This window comes from Vombatus ursinus, unplaced genomic scaffold (genome assembly GCF_900497805.2).
Source record: "Vombatus ursinus unplaced genomic scaffold, bare-nosed wombat genome assembly UNPS02014812.1, whole genome shotgun sequence".
Lineage (NCBI taxonomy): Eukaryota > Metazoa > Chordata > Mammalia > Diprotodontia > Vombatidae > Vombatus > Vombatus ursinus.
In genome coordinates this window covers 65,726,696-65,744,916 of record NW_020954590.1, presented here as the reverse complement: position 1 = coordinate 65,744,916, position 18,221 = coordinate 65,726,696, and the positions used below count along the sequence as shown (strand labels likewise).

The 18,221-nt window shown below is 38.9% G+C and overlaps 1 pseudogene; it reads right to left on the bottom strand.

Annotated features, from left to right (window-relative positions):
- Positions 1–3,926: 3,926 nt before the first annotated feature.
- LOC114053977 lies at positions 3,927–5,418 on the bottom strand (annotated as a pseudogene).
- Positions 5,419–18,221: the final 12,803 nt, after the last annotated feature.

Here is an 18,221-nt window from a genome sequence, read left to right as displayed (position 1 = left end):
TTGTACCCACAGTGTCTAACACATATAAAGTGCTTGATACATGTTTGTTGAATTGAATTTTTATTACTTGACTTTTGGTTCAGAATAGTTTAAACATTTTAATTTGGGCATGTAATGACACTCAGGACTATTTAGAAAATACTATCTTTCTTGCAAAATTCTTAAAATGATAATTCTTCAGAGGAGGTTACAAAGAGTGACTCATAATTTCACATGAGTTGAAAACTTCAAAAACCTGTCATGCTGGGGCCTGGAATGTGGAAGTTCTGAATTTGGAAGTTCTAAAGTGTGGAATTCTGAGAGAAACCATTCTAAAATGAAAATTGGTGTCCAGGGCCAACCTGCAATTAAAGGAGTTGGACCAAAGCTGTCCTTATGATAGCCAAGGGAAAGGCAAAGGTTACGAAGAATATTAATTACTGAATTAATATGCTATTGAGAAATTAAAGTAACCCTCTAAGTTCTAAGCACTAACATATGTGAGGGACATCTTAATGAGTAAAAGAATTTTTATTTAAGTCTAGGAAAATTTTTAATTGCCTCTTTAAAGACTATAGATTCAGAAGTTAGATTAAGGAGTTCTTAAAAGAAAGTGGTCAGTGTGAAAATACAAAATCTCTCTTTATTATAAGGACTAATATTTTCTCTGTTGAGAATTGTTATGCTTCATAAAATATAGGTAGCTACTAAAACTTAGGTGAGCGATCCCAAAGAGACAAACATCTTGTTATTTCAAAGAAACTCTTTGACCTACTTAGTCTGAGAAAGCCTAGAATGGAGTGGCCTAAAGCATTTGGATTTATTCACGTGGTATTTATTCCTGCTTTTGTAGCTCTGCACCAATTGCCTTGCCTCTGGGTGTATTAACAAACAAGATTAAAAACATAAATTACCATAACTAATAAAATTACTCCACAGGCAATTTTAACAAGAAATCTTGAACCCTGTTTCTTGGGAGAGCTGATGATTGCCCAAAACAAACTTGGCTATTCCTGAAGCATACACTGCTTTACAGAGTTTTACTCAAATTACTAAAATACGGCATTATTTTTGGCAATGACATATTGCATAGTGCTGTACTCATATTCATAAATGCCTGGATTTGAAACCCGCTTCTGCTACTTATTACCTGAGTGACTGTGGGCAAGTCACTTAACCCGATTGGGCCTCAGTTTCTCCTTCTATACAATGAGAATGTTAGACTAGAACTATATGTCTTCTGCTGTCCCTTCTATCTATAGATTTATGGTCTTATGGTCAGACACTTAATGTCTTTGAGTCTTAGGCCAATCTCTAAAATTATAAATTGTGGGCAGGTTGCAGCTCTGTGGCTGGAATTAATTCCTGTGCTGTTTTCCCCATCATAATAGTTTTAATAGTAGCCAGGAGTATTAGATGCTCAGTTTGCTTATTTCAGATGTTTTAATGAGCAAATTGAATTGACCATGAGGTGAACTGTTTAATTGTGTCATAATTTGTGTTCAGGCAATGGATCCATGTAGCCATATGGACACCACCCCTAGACTTCACCATTTCTATAGCAAAAGAAAACAAATTTTCTATGCTAAGGTCATTAAGGTGCAGGAATGATCATTCCTCTCACTATTTCTATTTAAATGGGTGATATCCTCCAGTATCTAACACAATGTTTTGTGTATAATAGTAATTACATTTATCGAATTGAAAATTGAATTGTTTGGTACCAGTGAACTACTGTCCTTTTAACTGATTTCTCTGCCTCAGGAATATCCCCTACAATGTTAGCAAGACAGCTCATATTCTGCAAGGAATGTCTGCCTTCTCCACCAGAACTGTCAAGAGGGCTGCCCCCTCAAATGCTCTGGCAGTAACTCGAAAACCCAGGTATCTTTTGACAATTGGTAATAACTGCACATCTTGACAAACTGTACCCTATTACATAAAAAGCATGTCAGGATTAGAGCTAGAAAGCACTTTGGAGTTTGATTCCTTTATTTTACAGGTGAGGAGAACAGAAAGCTAAAAGTGACTTCCCCAAGATCACACAGGAAATAAATAGCAGGGTTGAGATTTGAACTCAGATTCTCTAAATCCAGTGCTCTTTTTGCACTGAAAACAGATGTATGTGCATGTGTATATGTGTGTGATACAGGTATGTATACATATGTGTATGTGTATATATATATACACACATATATCTCAAGCATATATGTGTACATGTTATATGTGCAACTACATATAAAGTATATATATGACATACTTTATATGCACATATATAGTCTATTATATATATTTGTGTATATATGTATACATACAGATATATACAGTGAATACACACACACACACACACACACACACACACACACGAGACTAAAATATACTGTGAGGATGCTGATGTCTTTCCCGGGTGCTATAGAGATAATGCAGAGATTGCAGGAAACTAACCATCATGTCTAGGTTCAAGCTTTATTGAAGACAATTAATTTCCTTCCTCACTGGACCGCAAGAGCCCATTTCCCCAGTATCCTCTGACTTCCCAACTAGTAGACTTGGATCATGTTGGATTTGAAGTCAGAAAGACTCAAGTCCTGCTTCAGTGACTCATTCAGTGACTAACCTTGGGCAAAGCCTTTGACCTCTTCCAACCTTAGTTAACTTATTTATAAAATAGGGTCTTGCTAATAGCTCCTACCTTACAAAGTTCTCAGAGTTAAATAACATAAGTGCTATACAAATGCTGGGTATTACACTATTTTATTACCCTTGGGAAGATAAAAACAAAACGAGTGCTTACCAGTGAGGATGATCTGGGACCGCACAGAGAGAAAATTTGGATGACAGAAGGATATCCAACTTTCAGGGGTCCATAGCTCCCTGGAGGGAAGTCATAGAATCACAGATTTTTAGAGCTGAAAGGGACCTCAGGGGGCATGTAGTCCAATAAATAACCCCCAAAGGAATCCAGTATAATATGCCCGATGTGGTCATCCAATTTAAGCTTGAAGATGTCTTATAAAGGAGGAACTACTCTACTACTTATAAAGGAGGAACTACTCTACTCATGGATATCTCTAATTATTAGCAAGTTTTTCCTGACATTAAGTCTAAAGTTGCTGGGTTTTGTCTTCTTTTGATCACTTCTGGTTCTTTCTTTCTAGAACCAAAGAGAACGTGCCTGATCTTTACTCCACATGACATCCATACAAATACTTAGAGACAGTTATCATATGCTTCAAGTCTTCTTTTCTCCAGGCATACTCAGATCCTTCAACCCATTTTTGCAAGTAAGTGAATAAATAAGCATTTATTGTACACCTACTATGTGCTATGTGCTGTGCTAAGTGCTAGGGATACAAAGAAAAGAAAAGTACAAACCCTGCTCTTAAGGAGCTCACAATCTAACAGGAGAGACAACATGTAAACAACTATGTACAAGAAGATATATTGGAATAGGATAAATTGGATAAATAGGATGTTGTTATTTAGTTGTTTTCAGTCACGTATGTGTCTTCATGACTCAATTTGGGGTTTTCTTGGCAAAGCTACTGGAGTGGCTTGCCATTTCCCTCTTTAGCTCATTTTTGCAGATGAGGAAACCGAAGCAAACATGGTTAAGTGATTTGCCCAGGGTCACATAGCTAGTCTGAGGTCGGATTTGAACTCAGGAAGATGAATTTTTCTGACTCCAGGCCCAGAACTCTAGCCACTGTGCCATCTAGCTGTCCCATAAATAAGATAAAGTGGATAAAAGGATAAATTGGAAATAATCAATAGGGAAGGCACTACAATGAAAGGGGATTGGAAAAGTATTCTTGTAGAAGGTGAGATTTTAGCTGAGTCTTAAAGTAAGCCAGGAAAGCTAGGAGGCAGAGAAGAGGAGGAACGGTATTCTAGGCATGGGGGACACACAGTGAAAATGCCTAGAGTCAGAAGATGGATGAAATGTCTCATGTGAGGGACAGTAAGGAGGTCAACATCACTGGATTGCAGAGTACTTGTGGGGCATAAGGCTTAAGAAGACTAGAAAGGTGAGGGGGGAGGCAGGTTATGAAGGGCTCTGTACATCAATCAAAGGATATTATATTTGATTCTGGAGGTGACAGAGAGCTACTGGATTTTATTGAGTGGGGAAAAGAGAATGGGGAGAGGCAATCGAAACTTTATTTTCTTTTCTCGTGGCTTGTTATCTCTTTCTCCTCCTCCGCCTTGGAAACCACTCTGACCTCCAAAGTTTCCTCAGCCTTTGCCACCAAAACCCCTGCAGCCTCCTTATGACCACTGCTGCCATGACCACCATTGCAGCCTTCAAAGCCACTGGGAATGACCCAGTCCAAAGTTACTTTATTTCCATCAACGTCCCTGTCTTCCATGGACTCTTTTGTAGCTTTAGCAACTTTTGAGTTGAAATTCACAAAACCAAGCCCTTTAAATGACCCTGATTCCCTGTCTATGACTATCCTGGAACCAAGAGAGCCATGAAATGAGTCTTTCAATATTTCTTCCATTGTTTCTTCAGATAGACCTTTGATGAACAAAGTTTTGTGTGGCTCCTTGGTGCTGCATGTGTTATCTTCTGACCCTTTAGCTCCAAGCCTGACTGCTCTGCCTTTGATTTCTGTATTGTTACAAGAATTCAAAGCTTCTTTTGCATCTTTTACAAAGGCAAATTTAATAAACACACATCCTTTATGCCAGTCTTGGTTGTTCTGGGGCAAGTTGATCGCCTTCTCAAGCACTTCCTGCAGACGTTTTCCAGGGGCACTGTGAGTGAGGTTATTCACCACCAATGTCTCTGAGTCCACTGACTTGCTGTTTTTCCTGCTCTAGGAATTATTCTCGTGTTCTTGATTTTTCTCCTCTATGTAGTCCAGAATGAGTGCCCAACCATGAATCTCTGCTCACTGTTTCTCTTCCAAGTCCTTGTTCAAATCTGTTTCTGTCTTAAACTCAATGTAAGTAATTCCTTTGGGTATTGGACCCTTGGTGCAGACAAGTCTAACCTCAATTGCATCTTCAAAGACTTCCTTGAGCTCTTCCTGAATTATTTTATAAGGCAGATTCTTGATCTGTTATGTTTTCTTTTTGCCTTTCCTCATTTCATTTCAGAGTCAAGAACTTTGGAGCTACTGAGTTTCAGAACTTTTTACATGTCTTCAGCTGATTCAAATTCCTCGTAGTCAAACTTCCTGATGGTGCCAATGAAGACATCCGAATTGGATGTCTTTTTGCAAAGAAGTCCATGATGCCAGTTTTTAGCCCAGAAATAGTTTTGTTGAAGTTCAGATTACCAGTGAAGAGATTGGAAATTTGTAGATATTTTAGCTCTTGGGTGAAATTTTTGATTAATTTTGACTGAAACCAGGCCTCTGGGTCACTGTCACTTCCTGTAGTCTCCTCACCATATTTCCACAAGGGTCTTTTCCCCACTTTCCAATACATTTTTATGTATTGTCTCTCCTTCTTAAAACATAAGCTCCTTGAGGGCAAGAATATCTTGTTTACTTTGATGTCTGTAGTGTTTGGCACATAGTAAGCATTTAAATGCTCTATCATTATCTATCTATCTCATTATCATCAATATTTCCTCTTTCCATCACTATAACTAAAGACAAAACAAAACAAAACAACTAAAAAACCACTTTGGTTGGCTTTGACTTTCCTTGGTAGCCTTAGATAATTCTGAGTTAAATCTCTCTTGGAACTTTTTATAGGACCATGCCACATTCTTGTTTTCTTCATCTGTGGCCTGCCCTTGCTTCTATCTTCTTTACATATCTTCTAAAAATCAAATTTGATTGGTTATTTCCCTATGTATCCATAATAGTGTCTTCAGATAACTTCTATTTTTCCTCCTCAACATAAGTGGTTTCCATGGTATCTTCAGAATTTTATTTTTCTGAGTTTCCCGTCTTTCCTGGACTGACTTCCCAAGTAGAAATTTAGTTTGTGGAATCCTACCTAACCTTCCTCTGTACCCTTTGAAATCAGGTCCTCCAAAGTCCATGGTACATGACAGATTATGACTGTCATGCCTCTTCTCTACAAGGATATTTTTATTAGAACCCGTGATTGGATTTGGGAATTAGGAAGATTATTTTGACAGCAGTGTGAGGAACATATTTTGTTGACTTTATACCCAAAATATCTCTCACATTTGTCTCCTTTCCACTCACACAGCCACAACCTTAGTTCAAGTCCTCATCACCTCTTGCCTAGGCTATTGCAGTACTTTCTTACTTGATCTCTTTGCTTTCAGTGGGTGTTTCTTCATCCCATTCTCCATACAGTTGCCAAAAAGATATTCCCAAAGCATAAGACTGTTGATATAGTCACTTAATGTATTATTCTTTTGGGTCTGTTTATTTTGTCATTCCTCAGCACACACAATCTGCCCATGTTTCCCAGTATCTGGCACAATATCTGGCACATAGTAGGCATTTTTTTCTTTTAGTGACTTACAAGATTTATATTTATGTCATCCCAAATCATAAACTGGGACCATTACATTAACAAATACATGGAAACCAAACAAAGAAAAATAGAAAGCAGCTCTGTTAGCGTAACTGGATTTACCACCAGTAAAAAAGAAAATATGGATCTGCCCAGTTTCATTATCCTGGCCTCCTTCCAACATGAGTCTCCTACAGAATGCATGGCTATTTAATTTTTATTATCATTGTTTTATTTCATGCAATAGTTTTTTATTTTCCTGGTGGTACATTTTAATGCATACCATTATTTTAAAGAGGCAGCTAGGTGGCGCAGTGGATAGGGTGTCGGGCTTAGAATTAGGAAGATTCACCTTCCTCAGTTCAAATCTGGCCTCAGATACTTACTATCTGTGTGACCCTGAGCAAGTCACTTAGTTGTGTTTGCCTCAGTTTCCTCATCTGTAAAATAAGCTAGAGAAGGAAATGGCAAACCTAGTATATTTGCCAAGAAACCCCAAATGGGGTCACAAAGAATTAGACATGATTGGACAACAATTATTAAAAATATACACTTTTTTGTATCACCTTTATTTTCAAATATATCCATCCTCCATCTACTACCTAGAAGTCATTCCTTGTAAACAAATTTAAAAAGAAAGAGGGAAATACTCAACAAACTGGCACATCAACTGGCTGATACTATATGCAATGTTCTACACCCATAGTGCCCCACTTCCGAAAAGCAGGGAGGAAAGTGCATCTTCTCTCTTCAACAGGGTCATTTATTTATTTATTTATTTATTATTGTATAGCATTCAGTTGTGTTTTGTTTCAATTTTGTTCTTTCTATTTCCATTGTTGTGCATTATGTTCTTGGTTATATTTATTTCATTTTACATTGGTTCATATATGTCTTTTCAAGTTTTTCTGTTTCACACATTTATCATTTCTTATAGCACAGTAACATTCCATTTTATTAGGAAATGTAGATATTCCTCAATTGATAGACATTTATTTGGTTTCTAGTTCTTTGCTATTTCAAAATGTGCTGCTATACATATTTTGGTGTACATGGGACTTTTCTTTCTATCTTTGACTTTCTTGGGTATATGGCCTATCAGATGGATCTCTAGGCCAAATGTTATGGGCAATTTAGTCACTTCCTTAACATAACTCCACATTGCTTTCCAGATTGGTTGGATCAATTCACTGTTTATTCAACAGGGTGTTAGTGTATCCACCATTCTATAATCCATCGAACATGGACGGTTTCATTTTTTTGGTCATCTCTGCCAGTTTGCTAGGTATGAGATGAAATATAGTAGGTGTTTTATTAATGTTTGTGAAATTGAATTTATTTAGTTTCTCCCTTATCTTTCTAGTACTGAATGGAGAAGGAAGCCCTATTTTAAGTGGGGCCTGTCACTACTAGAGATTGTTAGCAATCTTGCATTGACTAATTTCACCCAGCTGTTGAAGAGATTGGGAAACTATAGATCTGAATGAGGAAAAGAAAAGCACAGGTGTGCCCCCTTGTGGAAGATTTCCTTTCTCTGATGTTGTGGGGCAACTGAAAATGGAAGCAAATGCCCAAAGTAGATTTAGGGGTTGGGATAGAGGCTTTAAACTTCAAGTCAGTCTATTGACATTTCTGGTAGACAGGAAAGTGATAGGAGGGATCCATAAATCTGTGGTTGGATTGAGCACATGTGAATGCATGAATAAATGAACGTTTATAAAGTTTTTAGTATGTGCCCTGCACTGTGCCAAGTTCCAGGGAAACACATACATATGATCAAGACGGTCCCTGCCCTAAAGGTGCTTACATTATAACGGGGGAAGATAATCGCATTGGTTTGGAGGCAAGATGAAAACTCACCAATCAGACTAGGGTCCCAGGGACTAGAGTCAGAGTTCCAGTGGGAGGACGAGGAATAAGAAGAGGAGAAGGAAGAGGCCAAAGTGCAGGTAGAATATGGCATGAAGAAGACCAGAAAGAGGTGTGGCAGGAGTATAGAGCTTTGGAAAGGCCTTGGCAGTGTATTTGAGATTAGAACTAAGAGCTGAAGCAGTAACTCATGACCATGGTGGGAATTTTAGCAGTAATTTCATGCAAGTGTCTCAAGCTTCTACCCTTGGTCAGTTGGGAGAGATAGGGCAGAGCGGAGGGAAGCAACTCCAGAAGCTCAAGGCCAACCTTTCAGCACAGTAAAACCTCTTCAGATAAGTAACCCTGCCCACTCGTCGCCCTGCTTCCAGCTGCCACTAACTACTATTTCACATGCAGACTATTTTTCCAGGGAAACAAGTTCTTTTTTGGCTAATACCATCTGGTATTTAGCACATACTTCAGTATACGGCAGTATACGGCAAAAGAGCAGCCTCAGCCTTCATAGATATAAAGGAGAGGCTTAAATGTAAGTGGGCAGCAAGGCTCTAGTTAGAGTTGGATGACCAGAGCTTTGTCCCAGGTGAATCTTTGACTCATTTTTTATTAAGCCTTAATCACTGAATGGGCTCTGCCTCAGTCAATCCCAGAGATGAGACTTGAACCAGGATCTTCTTGATGGTGAATCCATCCTTCTATTACTATTCTTTTTAAAAATCTTCTTAATTGAGAACTCTCAATTTGGTAATTGCTCAGAAAATTGAGAAGTGTTTGGCAGAAATGAGCTTCAGACCAACAGCTGTACCATATTCCATGATAAACTCAAAATAGGTATACGGACTGAATATTAAGTCACATGATAAACAACTAAGCATCTGAGTGGGCTACAAAAGAATGAGATTAAAATGTCTATACTCTTTGATCGTGCTTCTGCTAGGCATATACCCAAAGAAGATCAATAAGAAAGGCTCTATTTATACCAAAACATTTGTACCCGTTTGTAGCCTCACTTTTTGTAGTAGATAGGAACTGGAAACAAAATAGATGTTCATAGATTGGGGAATGACTAGACAGATTTTGGTACATGAATGATGTACTATAAGAAATGATGAATATGGTGAATGCAGAGAAGTATAAGAAGACTTATGTAGACTGTTAAGAATTGAAGTGGGGACCAATAAGACAATATGAACAAGAACTACTATGGTGTAAATAGAAAAAAAATTGTAGAAAGAACTACTATGGCATAAATAGAAAGAACAAAATTATATGAACTTAATTCTGTGAGGCTAAAACTAATCTTAATCCCAAAGAAAAGATATGTAACTGCACCTCCCTTCATCGCAGAGGAGGGAGACTATGGCTGCAGAATATGGCATGTAATGTTAGAAGTGCTCAGTATGTTGAATTTGGCAGGACTGTTGTAATTTTTTGCTGTTGTTTGTTATGAAAGATAGCTTTTTGTGAGAGGAAGTAATATTGAAAAATAGAGGTGATATAAAACATTAATACAATTTAAATGAAAAAATAAAATATTCCAAATGGTGTATTTACAAAGGGAATTGGTGTTAGTGTACTGGGTAGTATCAGGTACTGATTTCCTCTGATTTCTGTGTGAGGGATATGATGCAAAGAATTGAAAAATCCTCCAAATTACATTCCTGCTCCCTCCATATTGACAGAATTTTCCTAAGGTATAGGTCATGTCCCAGCTGAAAAATCTGTGGTGCTTCCCAATTGCTTATGGGACAAAATATAAACTTCTTAGCCCGTCTCTTAAGACCCTCCAAAGTTTGTTCCTATTTATTTTTTTCAGTCTTATTTCACATTGTCCTCCTTCATGATTTCTAACTTCCAGTCAAACTGGAGAACTAACCATTGCCCAACTCATACTCACTCTACCACCCCTGGGCATTTGGATAAGTAATTCCTCATACCCAGAAATACTCCCTCCTTATCTTTGTTGTTCAGCCATTTTAGTTGTGTCTAAATTCTCCTGACCCCATTTTATTGGCGAAGATACTGGAGTGGTTTGCCATTTCCTCCTCTAGCTTGTTTTACAGATAAGGAAACTGAGGCTAACAGGGTTAGGTGACTTGCCCAGGGTCACATAACTAGTAAATGTTGGAGGCTAGATTTGCACTCACAAAGATGAGTCTTCCTGACTCCAGGCCCAGCACTCTATCCATTGTGCCCCTAGATGTCCCTTATCTCTACATTCTCAGAATTCTTATCTTCCTTCAAGACTCAACTCAAGTACCAGTTTATCCATGAACGCTTCCTTAAAGCCCCAAGCATCATTGCTCCCTAGCTTCTTTTTTTTTTCACCTTTTCAATCATGGTGATAGCTTTTGTTTTTGTATTATCTTCATTTACAAGCATATCCAGTCTCCCCATCCCCTATCCAGTGAGCTATCACTTGTGAATATTAAAAAAAGAAACAATAAGGAAAAGAAATTCAGCAAAATTCATTAACACATCAATCACGTCTGACAATAAATGCAATATTCCACCCAGATAGCCCCCCACTTATGCTAAGATTTTGCCTCGATTTTTCTTGTACTGTAGCTGTGTATGTGTGTGTAGAATATAAGTTCTTTCAGGGCAGGGACTGTTCCAATTTTATTTTTGTGTTCTCAGATTTTTAGCACACTTCCATGATTGTAATAAGTACTTAATGCATGTTTGTTGAATTGTTTGCAGAGGGAAATACATGTCAAGATAAAGAGTAAAGATCCTATAGGCGATAGAGACCCCTTGAAAGTTTTTGAGAAGGGAATGACATGGTAAAAAACTATATGAAAGATGGTTTGAAAAGGGAAAAAGACTGATTGAAAGATTTTCTGCAATCATTTAGGCAAGAGATGAGAGCTGACCCAGGATGACAGCAGTGTGAGTAGAGAGATGTGACAGATGCTAGAACTGTTTTTAAGGTAGAATCAACCAAAATTGGTCGTAGATTGGAGAGTGAAGGAAAAAATGGACCCTTCCCATATTCTCTAGCTTTATACACCCTTCATTTCTGCTATTAACTTCTGACTTGGTAACCTAAAGTGGCCTTATAAAGCCTACCTTTGATTCACCGAAGGTCATAACATCTTTCATTTGTTCCATCCATTCTATCCAACTGTCACCACAGTTGAGAGGAATGGAACAGAAGAAAAGATGGTGGGAAAGTACCCCTTGGTACTTTACCTTCTTCTCTACCACATGCTGCTATTAATTTCCCACATTCTCTTTGAAATAGTGGGGTAAGACTGAACTTTTGCTTCTCTTGTCCTCATATTCATGGTCTTATGGGATAATTGGCCTTAAGCTGATAGGGACCTTAGGGGCTGTGTAGTCCATCCTCCTCATTTTGCAAGTTGGGGAGGGAGAAACTGAGGCCAACAGAGGTGAAGGACGTGTCCAAATCCCACACGTAGCAAGTTGTAGGGCTAAGATTTGAACCCAAGCACTCTGACTCCAAACCCAGGCCTCTGCCTACTATACCTCACACCAATCTGTCTCATCATGATTTGGGGATGTACTGCCTGTCTTAGAAACAAGTCTAACTGAGACAAAAAAAATCCTGTGCTAATATTCACAAAAAACCTGTTTCTTCAGTCCAAACACATAACCTTCTGAGACCTTAAATCTTACTAAGTCTGTCCCCATGGGCATCCAACTAAGCAACTGGAATGGAGCTATAAATTAACTAGTTCATTCACAGCTGCAACAGCTATTTAGCAAGCAGAATGTCAACACTAGCTATTTACAGAGATTCCACCTCAAATGTTCCCTAGCTGGTATCCAATTTAAAATATTATATATGCAGAATACTGCATGGCCCATTCCCAGAGATCAGAAGGGGAAGACACTACAGTCTTTAAAGATCTCACCTTTTATGGGTGACACCAATTAATTTGTATAAATTAGACATGGGTCCTGACTTCTTCCTGCAATTTCAAATTGAAATCAGTAAATTAGCTTCTCCTTTTAAATGAAACTGGTTATCTATATCAGGAAACTTTAAGAAAAAGGAAGCAGAATTTTTGCTTCTGAGTATTGCTATAAATGTTCTCAATTATAATAGATTGTCTATAATAATTCATTTTTTTATTTTGCTACTAATTTGCTTTGTAAGTTATTGAATGTCTTTTGCCTCAGTTCCTTTATCTATAAATGGAAACAGCATCTCCTTTTTTTCCTCCAAGTTTTAACCTGTTTTACATATAAGAAATAACTTTTTTTGGAGTAAGGGGGGTTGTGAGGAAACCTCTTCTATCAATGCAGATGGGCAATTACTCTACTCCTTAAGTAGGGTTCTGAAAGGGGGTACTGACTTGCCTAAAGTCACATAGCTATAGTGTGTCAAAGGCAGGAACTGAACACGTTTTCTTGTCTGCAAGGCCAGCTCTATTATAGCACACTGCCTATATAGAGAAACACAGAATTTGAAATATGAAATGACTTACCTAAAATCACACTGTGAAGTTAAATAAATCAGATTTCTCTGTCTCTGTATTATATGATTTTGTGGGATTTCTAGGATCTCCTGAATGTGTTCTATTAATAATCCAGGTACGGAATTTTTTTGTGGGGGGCAAGGTCAGGCAATGGGGTTACGTGACTTGCCCAGGGTCACACAACTGGTAAGTGTTATGCGTCTGAGGCCAGATTTGAACTCAGGTCCTCCTGAATCCAGAGCCAGTGCTCTATCCACTGTACCACCTAGCCACCCCAGGCACAGATTTTTTTAAGGTTATATCATGTTTTATTCTATACTTCTAAATTCTAGAGTCATGTTGAAGTAGATCTAAGGGGACCCAGCTGTTACTTTGGACTTGGGCTTGTTCTGGAAGGTTCATCAGTTGGTTCTTGGGCAATTTTATAAGAACTACTATAAATATCCTGAGAGAATGTTTATGGAACCTGAATTTTACCAGAATGCCCAGACCTCATAAAGTTGCTTTGATTTTCTGGGGGAAGGTCCTGGAAACAAAAGATTTCCTACCCAGGATTCCTTTCATGGAAGCTTCCTCTGTTTTGAAAAGGATCTTTCTTTCATATTTGATCTTCCCAAGCTCCTGGGGTGATGAAAAGTCTTATTAGTGAAGTGTTTCCTCTTCAGGGAGCTAGGAAAGTGATGATACCAGGAAGTTTAGCATGGAGACCTGGGTCCTCAGAAACTGAACTGATAGTACCAATTTAGTAATTGTATCCCAGGATGTTAAGGGATGAGATATATGCACAAAATATTACACACAGAGGGATAAACACTGAACTGTGTGTCAGCCCTGGGGTCCAAGACCCTGGTCCACGTGATGTTCAGGTTAGTAATTGAGTCAGAATAGCAGAAAAGCAGCAGTAGGCCTTTGTCTGTAAAACCAGGCATTCTCGTTCCATGGGTAATAATTTGAGGTGGTGTGGGCAGCATTAGACCTTTGCCTGAGGTTAGTCTTAATCTGGTTCCAACCTACTTTTCCAGTCTTATTTTGCATTACTTATTTTCATGCACTGTGCATTCCAGGAAGACTGAACCAATAGCTGAATTCAGCATCTACCTTCTTCCTCCATGTATTTTTATAAGCCATTCCCCATGCATGGAATACATTCCTTCCTCATCTCTAACTTTTAGAATATTTCTTTTCCTTTAGGGTTCAGACTAGGTACTACCTCCTCCATAAAGCTTTCCCTGATTTCCCCAGTTGAAATTATTATCTACTTCCTTTAATTTTCCTAGAACAGTCAATCTGGATCCTCTTTTGCCCCCCCATTATTGCCATCCCATTGCTTATAGCATATGTGTATCATATGTACTCCGTAAATGTAAACTTCTTGTGCTCAAGGGTTATATAATTTTCTATTTTTGTATCACCTGGCATATAGGATCACAGATTAAGACCCAGAAGGTAGCTGAGCCAGAATTGGGTTATATGGTGCTACGTGGGATCCAGAAGTATAACTGTTTCCCTTTCTTTGCATATCAGCCCTTAGATGTCAGGCAGTTTTATAAGTATTTTAAGCGTCTACTGTGTGACACCCACTATGCTAAGTGTTGGGTATACAAAGAAAGGCAAAAGCAATCCTGCCCTCAAGGAGCTCACAGTCTAATGGGAGAGAAAATATTCAAACAACTACGTACAAACAAGCTACACACAAGAGAAATGGGAAATAATCAACAAGAAGAAAGGCACTAGAAGGAAGAGCCATTGGGAATGGCTTCCCATAGAAGGTGGGATTTTAGTTGGGACTTGAAGGAAGCCAGGGAAGACATAAGGTGAAAATGAAGAGGGAAAAGCATTCTAGGTTTTGGAGACAGTCAGTGAAAATGTCTGAAGCAGGGAGATTAGTGTCTTGTTCAAGGAGCAGCAAGGAAGTGTCATTGGATCAAAGAGTATGTAGTGGTGGAGGGGGAGGGGTAAGGTGTAAGAAGACCAAAAAGGTAGTGGTGGGAATGTTGTAAAGGTCTTTGAACACCAGAGTGATGTGTATTCAATCCTTGATGTGACAGAGGGACACTGGAGTTTATTGAGTAGGGGCAGATCATGGCTTGGTCAGACGGGCACTTTAGGAAAATCACTTTGGCAGCTGAATGGAGAACTGGGATGAAGTAGGGAAAGTTTTGTGGCAGGCAATCCACCAGAACGCTATTGCAATAGTCCAGGAGTGAGGCAATGGGAGCCTGCACCAGGGTGGTGGCAGAGTCAGGGGAGAGAAGGACGTGAGAGATGTTAACAAAGGCAATAGATTGGATGTGAGAGTGGTGAGAGATAATGAGGAGCTGGAGGATGACACTTAGGTTATGAGCCTGGAGGACTGGGAAGATGGTGGTAGCCTTTAAAGTAATAGGGAAGTTCAGCACATAGTAAGCACTTAATAAATTCTTGTTGACTGATTGACATTGTCACCAGGAGGGATCAGGAAAGCTTAGCTCTGTGCATGCCTGATAGGGTATGCTCTAGCCCAAAGGTGGGGAACCTGTGACCTTGAGTCTACATTTGGCCCTCTAGGTCCTCAAGTGCAGCCTTTAAAAGGTTAGGGCTGCACTTGAAGACCTAGAGGGCCACATTTGGCCTCAAGGCTGAAAGTTCCTGACTCCTGTTTAGCCAGAGCAGATAAGAGGGATGGCAATTATCCTCTTTGCAAATATAAACTTTGCAAATGGATCTTTTTAATTAAACCCTCTTTCCCCCGCTAAAACATAGTACAATTGTTTAACCTTATCTTCCCTGCACAAAAAACATTTTTTCCAAATTGACCTTGCTCTTCTGGCCTCAAACTCTGCCATGAAGTTCAAGCACTACTGACACATCCTTTTAAAACTTAAATTTGAACCCATTTTTTCTTCACTGTCTGTTCCAACCAGAACCTCAGATCCTCATATTACGGGTGAGCCATGAAAAACAAAGTAGAGAGAGGATTTGAAATGGGATAAATAATTTCTATTTAATTTTTCTTGGATCTAGCCAAAGCTGGATGGAATCTTCACAAAGGAGGGGAAGGAAAGAATCTTGGGGCAGATAGTTCAACTGAGATGTACCAAGCAGGGACAATGAGGAGGGCTAGAAAGAGACTACAGAGGGGCCAGTACTGCAGGGAAAGCAAGTTATCAGACACATTTTCTTTGTCCATCTGAACCATAGTCTCAAGGAAGAGGTAAAAAAGGGGAGAGAGTGGGAAGTGGAGGATGGAAGCATAAGGTGTAGCAGTGACAACGGTGGTGGTGGGGGCATTGTGGATACAGTAGTGAGGAGTCCTTAGAGAGATAAGAAGCTTCGCCCAACAACAACAGCTCTGGTTCCTGGGCCACCCCAAAGTCATTAGGAGGATGCTTGTGGCTCTGAATATTATGGTATTCCTAAGAACAACTCACACGTACTCCTATGACTAATAGAACTAAAATCTCATTTGATAATCCATCTCCTTGATTTGGTACTGGTTGTCTGCTATGTCTGTAATGCTTTCCCTCCTTACCTCTGCCTGCCTCTTGGACTCCCTAATTTCCTTTAAGACTGAGCTAAATTCCCCTTTCTACATGAAGCTTCTCCTAAGCACTTCTCCCTCTTACTCCCCCAGCTGCTAAGGCACTCTCAACCGAAGTTACCTCATATTAATTTTACATATAATCTATATGTACTTATATATATACACATCTCACCCATTAGAATATAATTCCTTGAGGGCAGGAATTGTTTCACTTTTGTCTCTGTAACACCAGGATTTAGCACAATGTCACACAGTAAACCACTTAATAAATGTTTATTGACTGATTAAAACTGCTCTGTACTTCCTTTATAAGGTTGGTCATTTTGTAATCTTCAGAATGGAAAATAGCATGTATAGCTTTTTAACTCCTACCAAAGTGACCTTCCAAAGTGTTGAGGAATTACAGTTTTCCTAAGCTGTGATCTTCAAGACACAAGTAGACAAGTGTTGTCGAAATATTTGGTGTCTGGAGTTATACCAGGCTGACATATTGATTGCAGCTTTTTCTAGTATCACCTCTTAGGCCTCACACACTGAATTGAACACATGGCTGTAATGACCCTTGTTTAAATCAAGGATACCAGTAATCAAATAGGAAACAAATGGTGAAATGAGGCTGATGGGGAGATGAAGTCACCCAAAGTGCAAGCTTACAGGGGTAGAGAAGAGTGGGAGATTCCATCTTTCCTTCATACCCAAGAAGTCTGACAGTCCAAATATCCAGAGGAATTATAATCAATTTGGTAATTCATTTGGATGATCTGCATAAATTATGCCAGATATCTGAGTCTTTGACATAATGTAAACACAGCTAAGTAGAACCATGGCTAGGGTACTGGGCCTAGAGTCAGGAAGACTCATTTTCCTGGGTTCAAGTCTGGCCCATACACTGATACTTAACCCTGTTTGCCTCAGTTTCCTCATCTGTAAAATGAGCTAGAGGAAATAGCAAACCCCTCTCGTCTCTTTGCCAAGAAAACTCCAAATGGGCTCACGATAAGTCAGACATGCCTGAACAACAACAATAAATAATAAAAACACAGCCACACAATATAGCCATGTTAACTTTAGTCAAGGAAAGGCCCAAATGGGTGAAATTTCTTGATGAAGAATTCCCAGGCATTGTCTTGGTTAAACTAATTCAAAACTTGGAAAACCTGCCTTTGTCAATGCATGAAATTTACTTTGCATGGTGTTACATTTGGTGGAAGAATTCATAGACATAAAATTAAATCTGAATGGCCACCAATGCTGATAAGCTTTTTCTCTTCCTATTTTGGGATGGGATTCAGTTTATCAGGATACTCATCATTCTTCCTCATCCGCTCCCCCATGCTTGCCAAAGATGTTAAGATTTCCTGCTGATGCAGATATTGCTAGAAAGAAAAACATCTTGCCATTGGTGAAATCAACAGAATATGTTTTTTATTCTCTTCTTCAAGAAAAAAAAACATCAGTAGAAGTTTTCATAGTCATAATGTGTTGATGATGGTGTTAAAAAATGAGATTTTTCTACAAAGGACTACTTTCTTGGTTAAGATGATACTCTCAACTTACACAAGAAAGAGCATGCCTTGCCTGAGAGGAGTAAATTTTATCATGGTCAAAGAGAAAGTTGTTTCTCAACCCTACCCCACCTTGGCACTTGAAAAATTTTGCTCTTAATCAAATTCTTATTTCCTAAGGTTGAGTCTTCCCATATGAATACCCCCCAAGCAAACTAGTGGTTCTTTATGGAGAAAGTAATTTTTGGAACAACAGTCAACTTTGAAACAAGGAGGCAATGCCACAAGTCCAGGCTGCCTTCAAAGGGATTAACTCTACAGAGATGGAGGAGGGGGCATTACCAGCAAAGCCAAGGGGAAAATATTTCACAGAAGAACAAAATCGGCAAAAAAGGAAAAGCCTCAGATAAAGGACAAGAGAAGGTGAATTTTATTAGGCTTCTCCGC